The following is a 13,874-nucleotide window of genomic DNA, read 5'->3' on the forward strand; positions in this document are numbered from 1 at the left end:
AAGCAGCCTTATTACCACTGGGACAGATTCATTCTTACGAAAAGAACACAAATATTTTTCAAGCTGCTCTTGAGCTCCTGAAGTTGCTAACGTCCTGCTGCTTCCCCTCATCTCTTTCCCAGGGAGCTGCAGGAGGCACAGAGCCGCAGCGGGGATGGGGAGAGTCGTGTGGGCAGCGTAAAGCGGGGACAATCCCTTCAGCTACGGGCAAGAGAAAGAGAGAGGTAACTTTGGGGGAGGCTTAGCTAAACCAGGCTGCCGAGGGAGAGAGATGCCATCAGTTTTTAGCTGCGCTCTTTTCCTCTAACTGCTGTTTTACGGCAGGGTGACAGGAGGTCTGGAGAAACCAGTGGCTTAGTCTGGGGTGGAGCTGAGGAGTGGGGTGGGACAGGCTGTGTTGCAAGGGGGACAGCCATTCAGATAAGCTTGTCTTTCAATTCCTATTAAGCAATAGAGAAAAAGCACAACTTCCAGAGAGGACCTGGTGTGCACAGAGCCCACGAGCGCACAGTGGGCACCTGCCACCATGAACGTACTGTGCTGAGAGGTATGGTCCACGGCAGCTTGGTGGGCAGGCGTATGAGCCACAGGGACTTCTTGGATTTGGGTTATCAAGGGGGATAGCCGAGATAACTCTACCTCACTGTCCTATCAGAGGTGTCACACTGCCAACAGCAAGGTCCAGAGATGGGCAATGAATGTGCTGAGGGGCCTGCAAAGCCTGGAAGTAGAGGGATGGGATCCCCAAAACTGCCTGCCCTCCACTCCTTGACAAGAATAAGTGACCAGAGCAGGGAGATGGGTCTGCAGAAATTTCCATGGGGAGCAGGGTGCATCTCAGCAGGATGAAGAGCATTGCCACCAGGCATCAGGGCTGGGAGAGAGCACAGCAGCCAAGCACGGGAAGGGGATAACAACCACTCCTGCAGGGTGCTGCCCCTGAGGCACTTAGAGTGGTGGGCTGAGATTTATGCCCTGCAGAAACGTCATCCAGGGCACCACAAGGAGTCCAAGGGCTGTCCAGAGGGTGCATAGCAGGCTGAGATGTCATACAGCACAGACACGGGAAAGGAAAATGAAAGCAGCCCCATGCCAAGATCCTGCGATCTTTCTTTCCTCTCTTCCCAGGCCATAGTATGGTGAGATCACTAGAAGCCAAGTGCTGTCTGCTAGTTCTAATCTGCCACGTAATTTGGGAGCAGCATGGCACTTCAGAAGTCAGAAACATGCTGTGAAGGTGGCCGCCAACCCAGAGCCAGGAGCATGGCTTAGGCAGGTGGGAGACTGGAGCCAGTGGAGCTAACACTATTTTATCTGGGTTTTGGTCCCTGAATCAGAGGGCTGGACAGCATTAGCCATTACTGATCTGGAGCCAGCATCTGAATGACTACAGAAGAAACTAACACTCGCTGGATCGCTGCCTGGGCACTGTTTCAGGCAGAGCTGCCAGCAGGCTCATGCAGTTGGCCTGTCCTGTGTTACGATCAGAACAAGTGACGTGGGACTGACAGCATCCCACAGCTCTGGCCACACCAGCAGTTACCCTGAGCACAGCACTGGAGCAGCCATACCCTTGGAGATGGGGCTAAGAGGGTCTTCTCTCTGCCAGAGTCTGAGTGTGGCTACTGGGGAGGAAGCATGGACTTGTAAGGTTGACCTACTAAGTGATGCTGACTGCTCCATGTTGGAAGTTGTCTTTCTGAGTGCAGAGTGCAGGTTCAAATGTTACTGAGAGATAAGAAAGGTGCAGCCTTGGAGATGGAGGAGAAAGGAAAGGAACAAAAACAATTTAATAATGAATATATTATGTAGACATGTCATGCCTCTTGCCTGCTGGCATGGATTAATATCCATAAATCAGAGAAGAAAGGACTGTTTTTAATGCTGGAGATGGATGCTGGTCCTCAGAAAATTGCTAAGGGGGCATTAATGAGGAGAGACATCTGGGAATGGCTCCAGGTGCATTGGCTGCATGCACGGTAAATTCTGCAGAACCGTTGTCAGCTAAAATTTATTCCTGTGCTGCGGATGAGTGTGGTCCACGAGGACAGAAGTGTGGGGACCATGGATCCCCCTGTGGAGGCGTTGGTCAAGCTCAGGAGGAAGGTGGACAGTCCCTTGGTGCTCTGCTCCACAAGGCAGCTTGTCGCCTTCCTTTCTCCAGGCCTGGGCTTGCACACGAGGAAAGCTTTTGACTTTGCTCAGCAAGAAGGTCCACACGGACTAAGTGACAGGACAGTCTCAGCCTGTGAAAGCCAGGAGCCAAAACTAAGGTGGGGCATGCTACTACATCCATCCTGCCTCTGCTGGGCATGCAGTCACCAGAGACAGGAGTCAGGGACGGCGTTATCTCACAGCCACCACCATGGCCATGACCCAGAGGATGGGGAGCAGCACCTCTTCCTGCTGTTTAAATAAACATTGGATCGGCCAGAGATAAGGATCACCCCTTGGTACTAGAAGGAGCCCTCCAAATATGAAAGAAGGAGCTCTGACGTGACATGGAAGGGACAAAGGGCAGAGGCTCAAAGCATGGAGCATCCCTCTACGACATTTCTGGAGCCCACCCTGAGGGTGGCTGGTGGGTATCTGGGCAAGAGGCAATTGCCCTGTTGAACAGGCACAAGCCCCAATGCATTAATTAGTCTGCCCTCCTTGGGATGTTTCCCTTCCAGAAGCACAAGACCCCTGCCAGGATTTCAGAGGGACATTAAACTCGGTGGAGATGGCACAGCGTGACCTTTCACATCCCCGGGAGGGCTCTACGTGGCAGGGGCTGCTATCGGGAAGCGGGGGTCATTTCTGCTGTCAGTACTTTTTCCTAAGCAGAGGTTATTAAGTGCCAGGATTTCATTAATCACATTTCATGTGCATTTTAAAAACCCTTGAAATCTTCACTTTTTAAGAACATCGCCCTCGCCTTCTCCTCTCCAACCCACCCTGTAATCTGGTGTTGGTGGCCTCTTGTGCATGCTCTCCCTCTGCCCTTCCCGGGACCACCTCCTTCCACTTGCACTGACCCACTTTAGCCGTCAGATTTACAGCTGAGCGGTTCACCCGGGGGAAGAGGCTGGATTCACAGAATAAATTTGCAGAGCCAGGGAGCCAGCTGGGGACGTGTGAGCAGAAACTGTCTCTCCAGGAGAGAGGCACCCACACCCGCGCGCATGGGGAGAGGCGAGAAACCTACCAGGGAGACGACTGGGAGCAAAGGATGCTAAGAAAGCATACATTCACGGTATGAATGGAATAGAGGGGGAAAGGGAAAAGAAAACAAGGCAGGAAGGCAGTGAGGGAGGGAAGGGCATGGCAGAGAAGGGCACAGGGCAGCAGAAGGGAAGCCTGCCAGCCAAGGAAACGAACCCCACCACAGCACAGCTGCTATTTTTCAGGTTGCACTGCAAGAAAAAGGTGTGATTTGGGAGAAAGCTTGGTCCTAGAAATCTGCTACCAGGAGGGTGACAAGGGATGTGGGTAGGGCAGGACAGGGAGCAGGGAAGTTGCTGGCTTGGAGGGGGGAAAGGGGAGGTTTGGAGGATCTCAAGGGCTGCAGGGACTGAGCCGTGCAGAGGGAAAGGAGGGATGGAGGAGGCTGAGTATTTGGAGACACCTCAGCATTTCAGGGCTTATTTGAAATGAGCAGCCAACTCCTTTGAGGTTCACCTCTCATCTGATGGAGCAGCCCCGGCTCCTGACAGCAGAGCAGAAGTAGCTGCCGTCCCAGGGTCCTGGCGGAGGGCTGGAAACCCCAAGCACAAGATCCGGAGGGTTGCTACAAGCAAACCCATGTGGTGACATGAGAAAGCCATGCTGGGGCCGAGCTCACAGGCAGACAGGCTGAGCCCTCGGAGAGCAGGGAATTGCTGCCTGTGTCTCTCTCTGTTTTCCCTGATTTTATTGTGTTTTGTTTAATTGAATCACACACACACATGCACACAAAGCCCCAACTCGTGGTGTAAAGTCTATAAGGAAACAAGCAGCAAATTAACATTCCAGGAGGAGCGATGCTGAGCAAACACATGACACTCAGCACGAGCCGCAAGCAGGAGGGAGTGAAGCAGCAGGAGGAAAGGGGGAGAGGGGAGAAACCTGCAGAGAGGGAAGAGGGAGCTGCAAGAGGGTTTTCCAAGGGGAAATGGAGCACAAAAGAAGCAGAACAGGGGAAGGAGGAAAACCCAAAAGGAGAAGGGAGAGGGCAGCACAGATAATGCTGGGGTTACCTATAAGGTCACTGTGCCCAGAATCTGCCTGATGCCTATGCGGAGCAGTTCAGAGCATGGGAAAAGAAAGCTCCAACAGCTCACAGCTGGGGGATGGCTGGGCTGAAGGGACACGGCTCAAAGTCCCAGGGGTCCTTCGCTGCTCCAGGGCTCTCCTGCCCAAATATGAACAAAACACCCCTCTGGACACAGCACCCTAGTCTACCTAGGCCTCCGTCATGACCTGCTCAGCCTCTCTCTGCATGGCAACCATACCCCTCTCTCAGCCCTCGGCTCAGCTAGGACCCCCAATCCCCTTTCTCTTGTGATGTCTGGTGTACCTGCGGCTCCATGCAAGATGCTTATCCTCAGGAAAATATCAGATCCTGAGGAATGATGGACATGCGGGGTGAGACCATGATGTGCTGGGGGATGTGCTCCAGCACTCCCCAGGCTCCTCATCCCCAAGGAGCAGCACCCCAATGGGACCACCCAAACCCCGGGTGACCGGTGCAGCCCTCAGCCCAGCCAGAGCTGTCGGACCAGCAATCTCCTCCGCTGTGACCACAGTGCAGAGGACAGAGACACCAGAAGGGAAGGAGCATCTCCAGGATGGAGGGTTGACTGTGCAGAAATGTGGCTCTCTGGCCTCTCCTCACCTCCCAGCTCACCCCTGCTCACGAGGTGCTGGGAGGTAGCGCAACACTGATCAGCCACTCCACGAGATAAGATGCTCTTCAGTGCTGGAGAAGTGCAAGGTTAAAGGACGTGAGCATCCTGCCCAGGCTTGCTGTGACAGGCCTCACATGTGCTTAGTCACATCCAGCTATGAAGCCACTCTGGAAACCAAGACATTTATTCAAAGGAGCAGCAGCATTGCACACACATCTGCCTGTGTGAAGGAGAACTTCAAAAGGGCTGACAGTCATGGAGCCCAGCAGTAACCTTTGGCTAATTAGCTGTCTTGATTTCCTTGCAGTTTATTTTTACACTTCTTGGGCTCTGAAATGCATTTACTGTAATGTCAGGAAGGTCGTGGTAAATATAAAGCTTCCTAGCAATAACTATATCTACCCCACTGGGCTTTTGGGACTGATAGCTACAGCTTGGCTTGGGACAGGCAGGCTGAGAAGGCTTTGCTGAGGTTTTTGTCTTGCACAGGACTTACTGAGACTGCTGGTGGCAATGATAAAGGCTCCTGGGGCAAAGCAGGTATATGCATGGAGCACAACGAGCACAGAGCAGAGGGAACATGTGAAAATGCTTTCAAATCATAGATGAGCAGGAAAGACAGAGGGACAAGGAAGCCTGCAGGATGCAAAGCCAGGAGCCAGCTCAGGAAGGAGAGGTGAGGTCAAGGAGAGCAGGCAACTAGAAATGTGGGAGCGATGCTGAACCTGCAGAGAGGAGCAGGTGGGACCCCATTCTAAGCATTAATTAAATCATCAGCTGGAGCTGCTGTCCAGAGAGCCTTCCTGCTCCTGGAACACAGGTGACACAGACTCCCTGTGACCCTTGTCGGAGGGAGGGGACTGTCACGGGCTGGGACCTGACTTCCCAGGGCCCCCCTAGCAAAGCCCACCCCTCAGCTGCTGGAGGAGCTCACAGCCCTGGCTGACACCCCCTCCGTCCCAGGAGTTTCCTGCACTCCACAGACCAGAGTAGGTTTGCGTGTCAGCATTGACGACTTCCATTTGGCCAAGGTGTTGGGGTTAAACTGTGGGTGACCACAGCCTGAGCTATTCCTGCTTCTCTCCATAGGGGCACGCAGCCCACGCTGCCGGCACCTTGCAGAGCATGTGTCTCCCACCACCTCCTGCGGGCTCTGGACCTGGCGCTGGGCAGAGGCGTGAGACCGGGCTGATCCGCACCGTCAGGAAACGCAAAGGGTAAGAAAATATCTTCATTATCTCTGCGCTGTGATCTCCAGCACAAACCACTCAATATGTGGCTCCCCCTGGACTGTGCACAGAGAAGATCAGTGGAAGGAAACTGGAGAAAAGACTGTTGCATTAATGATCAGAAATGAAGCAACGCTCCTCTGCCCCCGGATCAGTGCTACGCTGGCGAGGAGACCTCTGAATACCTACAGATGGGTGTCAGGCACCCAGCACTTCAAAGAGCCTTCCCCCCTTGGCTGCCGCTCCGCCTGCCTGGCTGGGTGTCAGTCTTCAGGATTGCCCCGGGTACCAGTCGGGAGAACTTGGTACCAATTAAAATCCAGGCTGTTGTATCCTTTGAACTGCAGAGAAACAAAGCCCGTGAATTCAACCTTTGCCTTTTTTTTTTTTTTTCCCCCAAATGATGTCAGGAGTTGAAGAGACAGAACAGCACTGACTGCAATTGCTGTCGAAAGCTTCTGGCTATTTCAGCATGCTGCTTGAACTCCACCAGCGGAGGCTGCGCTGGAGTCGGTAGCCCAGCCGCTTAGCTCCAGATCTTTAATTTTAGGGGTCAAATCACTATGAAGTCTCTCAGGGAAGTTAATAGGAAGTTTACCCTTGCCTCAGCTATGTAAAATCAACAAGAAACTCCCAACTGCCCATAGTGATAAACTGTCCCATCTCCAATCCCAAGCATCCCTTCCTACAAGTCAAACTCATGTTATATTTTCATTTTTAAACCCACTCTTACAATTAAAACTTACGCTGCCTGATCAGAACCAAAATGTCTCGGATGACTGGCAATAAGACAAAGGGCTTGATTTTGGGGCTGACATCAGCCAGCACTCAAATCTGAGTCTCCCCCCTTCTTCTGCTGAGGTTCAGGTATTTCAGGACTGAGCTCTCTGCTAGAATGATGCACCTGCATCTTTGCAGCGCAAGGCACAACACAGCTCCATTCAGCCCCTCGGTGTGCAGCCACTTGGGCCCTGACTGCACCAGCAAATCTCTTTGGCTAGCACCCAAGCACCTTAAAAGCCCTTTGCAGCTCCCTGTACCAACAACCTGCACCTGGGTTGCTTTAAAGGATGAATACCATGGGCGCAGTTTCAAAGCATCTTGCTGACCATAAGGCTTGTGAGCAGAGCAAGGCGCTTGGGTACCTATAATCTTAAAACCACACACAGAAATGATGGTGAGCAATAAGCAGTGAAGGTTTCAGCGACAAGGAAGGAGTTATTGCATTGCTCCAAGCTGGCAAGGAGGGACCTGCAGCACTGAGCCCTCACCCCTGTCAGCCCTTTTATTGCCCATCCCTGTATACCTCGGGCAGATGCGGGGGACACCCGTGTAATCTGAGTCCTATGGCATGATGCAGGGATCCTTTAAAGGAGTTGGTACCATTCAGGAAGGGAAGGTCCTGAGCTCGTAGGTCATGCATATATATGTGCGTATACATTATTTATACCCTCCACATGACAGCTGCTGGCTGTAGCTACAGACTCTCTCCACTGATGCCTCTCTCTGAGTCATGGCTGCACAGAGCTCCTTGACAGACCTGGAGGAGACGTGGTAAAATCCCAAACACGAGTATTGCATCAAAGGTACAGTGATTATCAGAGCACAGATAAATAACAGCTTCCTTACAATTTTGGCGGTGGGAGGAGAGCTAGGGCTGTCTAACCACCCTCCTGGAGCTTTCGTCCTGGGGGGTGGCAGTAGCACAGGGTCCAGACCCAGGGACACAGTGTGCCTGTGCTCGCTGCTCCAGGACCGGTCCCAGGTGCTCCACTGGGGTGTGTTGGGGGTGTCTGTCCACACTGCTGGGAGAGGAGCTGGGGAGCTCGGCAAGGAGCTGGTGGGTGGACTTGAGTGGGATTTCTCCTGCACGGAGAGCTCTGACAGTCCTTCACGCATGCCTGGCTGTGTAAGTCACTCTTCGTTTGGTTGACACTTAGGAGAAAGCCTCATGCGGGGCTTTTAGAGGATGTTGCACGCAAATGGTGGGAGATTGCCCCACATGTCCTCATGGATGGGCTGTGGCGAGCCGAAGCCCGTGACACTGTGCAGTGTGAAATGAAGAGGGGTGGCTGGGACAGTACCAGCAACCTGTTCTGCCACTACATCTCCCCTTGTGATGATTTTCCTTCTCTCATTACTGTCTTACTTATTTTCCCCAGGACCTGGGCCTGCTCTGAAACTGCTGCTGCGTCAGCTGCCCCAAGATGCGGGAAGGATATGTGAGCATCCTGATGAATGCAACAGCCACTTCTGACAGCAGGTACCCTGCACTGCAATGGGCATTCTTATTTACAGCTACTATTTCAACCAGCCCTTGAGGCTGGACAGGAGGTTTTCCACCCATTTGGTGCTGGAGCCCAGCTCTGGGGGATGGCTGTAGCCCCAAGGAATCAGTGCCCATGTACAACCCTGCCCAGCACCACCGGGCTCCAAGGCCTGGGGACCAGCACGGGGTAAAGACCACCCCATCCTACCTCCCTCTGGGAATAGGGACAAGGAGCAAGACATCGGGGAGGATCATTACTTTTGTAGTGGGTTTGCTAGCAGGGAAATCTGCTCCTTCCAACTCCACCTCTCTGCAGAGTCAGTGACTCCCCCCACCAAGCATTACATTTTATTCTATAAGTGCAAAGCAATTTCCATTGAGGGTAGGGACACTGAAGCACAGAGAAAGAGAAGAATAATATCTTATCTTTCTTTAATCCCCACCATCCCAAAGGGTCCCAGTGCCGTTTGCTTTACTTTCTATATGTATGCACAGTTAATTAGCATTACCACAGAACTGCAGGTATTCTCAGACTTAGTAGAGGGAATATCTTGTAATAGAAGGGTAAGCAAATTGTTTCTGCTGTTTCTATTACAGCCAACTTTGATTATCCAGGGTAATAGGATAACAGGGACAAAGCAAAAACATGGATAACATGAAACCTATGCAAATTAAGCTAGAAAAAAGTGATGCTGAGAGTAATGGAGGAAAGAAAGGTCAGTGATACTGATTAAGGAGCATGGAGATCCCTGCACCAGCACCGCCCTAAGCTCATAAATCCATACATGATGGTACCTGGGCACAGTAGTTACGGAGCAAATCTATAGGGTCTGTCACTATGCAGAGGAAGCAGAGACATCCCCTGCACAGTAAAGCCAAGCTGCAGCAGAGGGAAGCGAATTGCATTAAAGCAGAGCATTTCAAAGCCTCCATGTGAGGGATTTGTCATTAAAATGAATAAGATTTGGGCACTCAACCCACCTCCTCCCTACATGAGCAGGAAGAAGCCCAATTTAAAGGTCAGCATCTTAATGGCTTTCGCTGTGTATATACCAGGATAATTCCTCTCCAAACAGAAATCCAGCACCTGCTTGGTGAGCCACAGCCACTCTTTGAAGGAACACGACAAGAACATCCATAGCTGAGGAAGTATAGGTATACAGATAGGTATAGCTTCTCCATTAAAACAGGAGCAGAGAGGCTAAGAGGAGAGAAGAGCTGACTCCAAGCGCATCTCCTCGCAATATGGCCCAAGTTGAGGAGAGGAAACAGCACTTGAGTTCCTCTGTAGTCCCCCCGTCTCGGCAAAGACCAAATTCACTCTGCTCTGCCAGAGGGGATTTTCAAATCCTCGGCACCAATATCGTGGAGGCAGCTCTGAAAAATCTCTGGTGGTGGGTGGATAAAAAGGGCACCAGTGGAGATGAGACAGAAAGAAGAGAGGGAGGAATCTTAGAGGAAGACGAACCTTCTTAATAGGTTTTATTGATTTAACCCAAAGAGAGAACAGTAGGGGGAAATTTATGCCATTTAAATGCAAACCAGCAATAAAAATAATCATTAGAGTCATAATCTCAATCTGTTAGCATTTTATGTAGAAATGAGCTTAATGGGAAATATTTTCCATGTAAACTATTTGCATTTACTTAGTATGAATGAGTCTCTTAAATATAACTCAATCATTATCATGGACTTTTTTTAAAGGGTTGTTTTTAGTCCTCAGTTCTTTAAAGTGCCTGATGATTTCATAGCCCCTGTTGAGCCTGACTTGGAGAAGCTGCTGGCCCACCCCCGCTGTGATCTGGTGTCCATACGTCTGTGGATATTCCTGTTTCCATACTGGAAGTAGATGTGGATTTCGACAGCAGTGAGAAACCATCACTCTTACCCAAATGGTGCTGAGATTTTGTGACCAGCTAAGGAGGCTGCATTGCTTACTCAGATCTTGGGACCTTTGACTGAGGAAAAGTAACTTCCGAGCATTTTTCCAGGCCCTTCATCTTCCAGAAGTGAGAACCACCTGACAATCTTTCTTAGCTTTCCCTCTTGTCAAAGAGGAGGAAAATGTAGGTTTTTCCCTTTGCGAAGGAGCTGCATGGCTGGCAGTGAAGACGCTGGGCGGGATGCCCTTCCCCGGTGCAGGAGGGGGAATCGGACGTGTCCGCCTGCATCTCAGAAGGAGCTTTTCTGGCCAGTGCCATGTCCCCAAGATCAGCTCCCGCAGGGACACAGTGCTGCCCACGTGCAGGTGCTCAGGGGAGGTCACCGTCCCTGTGAGTCCCATGCCACGCACATCTCAGCCACAAAGAAAGAAATAAATACCCTCTTCTGCCTGGGGACACCTTTTAATCTTCTTGCTAGATTTTCATACACTAGTCCGGAGTCTCAGCTGGGCCAGGCATGATCTCATTTAGCATTCCATCCACAGTGCTCTGCTAAACCAAGGCTGCTATTTTATGCCACGTGCTGGTAGGGGCCGGGGCTGCTCTCATTTATAGCACTGGGGGGTTCCCAGCTCATACCCTGCCCCAGAGGGGAAAAACCCCATGGAGGTGGCCACCCGGACCAGCATCCCCAGTGCTGGGAAGCTCACAAGCCCCTTGCAGACCCACTGGTGGCAGGACACTTGCAGGCAGCAGGTCCCAGAGCAGCGGCTCTCCACGACCCAGGCAGCTGCCAGGGTCCCGTGCCAGGGGCTGCGTGGGCAAAAGCCACCGCAGCTCCTCGAGCGGGTCTGGCCCCGCGTCCACAGCCCAGCGAGCCGATCGAGCCCCCGATGCGCTGCTCGTCGCCAGGTCTCCAAACGCACACCGGACCTCATGCTGCGTGGGTAATTCAGGCTCGCAAGGGGGTTATTAAAATCCATTCAAAGCTAATGTCAGCCATTTCGGTGTTAATGTCAGTGGCTGAGAGGCACAGCAGGAGCGGGGGGAGAAGGACTTTGATTTCCCCACTTTAATTTCCAAGCGGAGTGGGCTTGGTGGGCAGTGGCGGGAGACGGGGAGCGGCGGCAGGTGGGAGTGTGTGGTGCTGCATGTCATGCCACAGACGGGTGGGATTCGCAGTTTAATCCCATTAGCCGAACGTTTCACTCCATGTTTTACTTGACAGCATCTATCCCTTGCCAGCCGTTTCAGAGGCATGTTAGCTGCCAGGATCCCAGCAGGTGAGTCTGCCTGAGCACTCCGTTCCAGCGCGGTGGCTGGAAAGGGGCTGGCGGTGCTGGTCTGCACAGGGCTCCAGCGGGTCTGGCAGGTGGGATTGGGCATCGCACCCAGGTGCTTCCCATTGGGTGCATTTGGGGGTTCAAACCTCTTCCCCCAAGTTCAGCCCTGGGCCTGTGCTGACCCGCAGCTCCTCAAACCCGCTGGGGGTGAAAACAGGGCTGGAATTTGCTCGTGTCGGTCAGGCGAGTCCAAACCAGCCCCTGGATTTTGAAAAAAAGCCGGGTAATTTCAGGATGTGGTTACCATCATGCAGGCTAAGATAAGAGTAATCAGAGCTTCGGGCCATAAGCCGATTCCTTGTGAGTCTCAGGAAGGAATTAGCCCCATCTCCTCCGCCCTGTGCCGCCCGGCAGCCTTTGCACACATGGGCACACACCTGGTGGGAGGCTGAGACACGGACACACACGCATCCCAGTGCTTGCTGGAGACAGGGTGACAAGGACCCTGTGCCGAAATCCCATGAGCAGAAGAAGGGGCACGGAGGGCAGAGAAAATCTGCTCTGCCCATGGTCTGCGGGGCAAGTATTGCCCTACCTCCTTGCACAAGCACAGCAGTCCTTGGACCCCCGAGGTGTCCTTCCCTGGGAGGTCCCTGCCCTGTTTCTCCCCCAGTTTCGGCATCTGTTTGCAGCGGGGATTCCACCACGCTGGCTGAGAAATGCATTGCAGTCTCTTATTAGCTCATCCTGGCTGGAAGCTTTTCTTCGTATATAAATACTATGTGTATAACAGTGGCCTCGTTTCATACTATGCAAGTGCATCAGATGCAGTTAAACATGCTGAAGATGGCTTAAATGATCCAAATTTAACATCTGGTTATGTAGTCTGAAGATTTCATTGAGTTTCTAGGTTAGAAGGCACTGTAACTGTAGTCTGACCTCCTGCATAGTGAATTTTACCCAGGGATTTAAAGCAAGTCTCACCATTAAGCTCCGTCCTTCTGACAGACAAAAATTAGCCTGGTTCATAAGCAAGAGGGGGGGCTGCTGGAAGCAGACTGATCACAAGTCACCCAAATACCAAAGACCAAAATGTTGACCAGCATCTCTGAAAGGCAGCAGGTCCTGGCTGACGATACTGCCACAAACCAGGTTATTTTGCTTTAGTTTGGTTTGTGAAATGAAGGTAACAAACAGTTCTGAGGTCAAAGCTAGTATTCAAAAGCAATATTGGTATCACTGTTTTCACCTAGAAAACTGCTGCTATTCAAAAATCAACAGTATTAGAGAAAAGCAAAACTCTAGTGGTTGCCAGCGGTTGGTCAGATGGGTCAACGAGGTGGTTTAGGGTGACAGGACCGCCAAGATGTATGGCACCAGCATATCCAAGTCCCACCCCATGTCCCTGCCCTCCTGCCCCGGTGCTGGGGTGGCTGGGGGAAAGGGGCCAGGGAGGTGGGAAGGAGCCGCGTCTCCCTGCGGCCGACATCTCTTGCCACGTGGCAGGTTACCAAGCAGCTGAGAGTGGGCAATGATTTCTTCTGCCAGTTTTCTAATTTATCTAATGAGCAAGAAAATAAATCAAGCTGACAGTCACCCAGGTGGTTTTGAGCCTCAGCTCCTCACAGTCCCCTTGTTCTTCCAGCCCATTTTATAACAGGGTTATGACCTGAGGACACAGCAATAACTCCTCCTATAATCTTTTCTTTACTAACGTCACTTAGCAGATGGAGTCATTTAGAGGTGCTCACGTTTAAATGAGTGGCTTGCCCTGAAAGGGACAGAGCTGGGGCTGCTGGCAAGGTTTTTGAGATTGTTAGCCTAGAAAATGCTTAGCAGGGGAAGCAGTTGGCAGGCAGATTTCGCGGACATGGCACCGTTGTCCTCTGCCAGCAAAATTACAAGGCTGAAATCCTGGAGCTGGATGGGGCCAAACTGTTCACAGCAAACAATTTAATTGATGACTGAAGTGAATTGCCCAGGAGATGATTTTTAGTCATCTGCTCATTGCATGAAGCCGCTTGCAGAAGGGTCCGTGCAGTCGGGTGTCAGCGGCTACCTGCCCACATCAGGGACGGGCTGGCTGGGGCTCCCCATCTTGTGGACCTTCACCAGAGTCACCCGGGGACCTGCTCCCCCAATGAGCAATCCAGTGCTGCGAGCATGGCTACTTCCACACTTGCCAATCCGAAGATACTACTCTTCCCTACAAGTATTACTGCTCTTAAGCCTTTGTGGCTAGACCAGTGATGGAACCACGCAGAAGATCTCAGCATTGGCTGTTTGAAAGGGAGCCTGCGCAATGTAAAGAAGAACAGCACCAAACTAAACAGCAACAC

The 13,874-nt window shown here is 51.9% G+C and overlaps 1 protein-coding gene and 1 long non-coding RNA gene across 4 annotated transcripts in view; one reads left to right on the top strand and one right to left on the bottom strand.

The window, feature by feature from the left end:
* Positions 1 to 13,874, bottom strand: part of ELFN1 (extracellular leucine rich repeat and fibronectin type III domain containing 1) — a 109,653-nt gene that overhangs the window by 33,355 nt on the left and 62,424 nt on the right. Inside the window, exon 1 of one of the 3 annotated variants that reach the window (XM_052773045.1) lies at positions 6,286 to 6,394. The exons of the other annotated variants lie outside the window; for them this stretch is intronic. The gene's annotated coding sequence lies outside the window, so the exon portion shown is untranslated. Of the gene's footprint in view, positions 1 to 6,285; positions 6,395 to 13,874 lie in introns of those variants that run through there. 3 annotated transcript variants of the gene reach the window in all.
* Positions 7,466 to 10,179, top strand: LOC128134853 (uncharacterized). Its single transcript, XR_008232855.1, has 3 exons — positions 7,466 to 7,686; positions 8,263 to 8,363; positions 10,074 to 10,179. It is a non-coding gene; the product is annotated as an uncharacterized LOC128134853 (long non-coding RNA).

Source organism: Harpia harpyja, chromosome 21 (genome assembly GCF_026419915.1).
Source record: "Harpia harpyja isolate bHarHar1 chromosome 21, bHarHar1 primary haplotype, whole genome shotgun sequence".
Classification (NCBI taxonomy): domain Eukaryota; kingdom Metazoa; phylum Chordata; class Aves; order Accipitriformes; family Accipitridae; genus Harpia; species Harpia harpyja.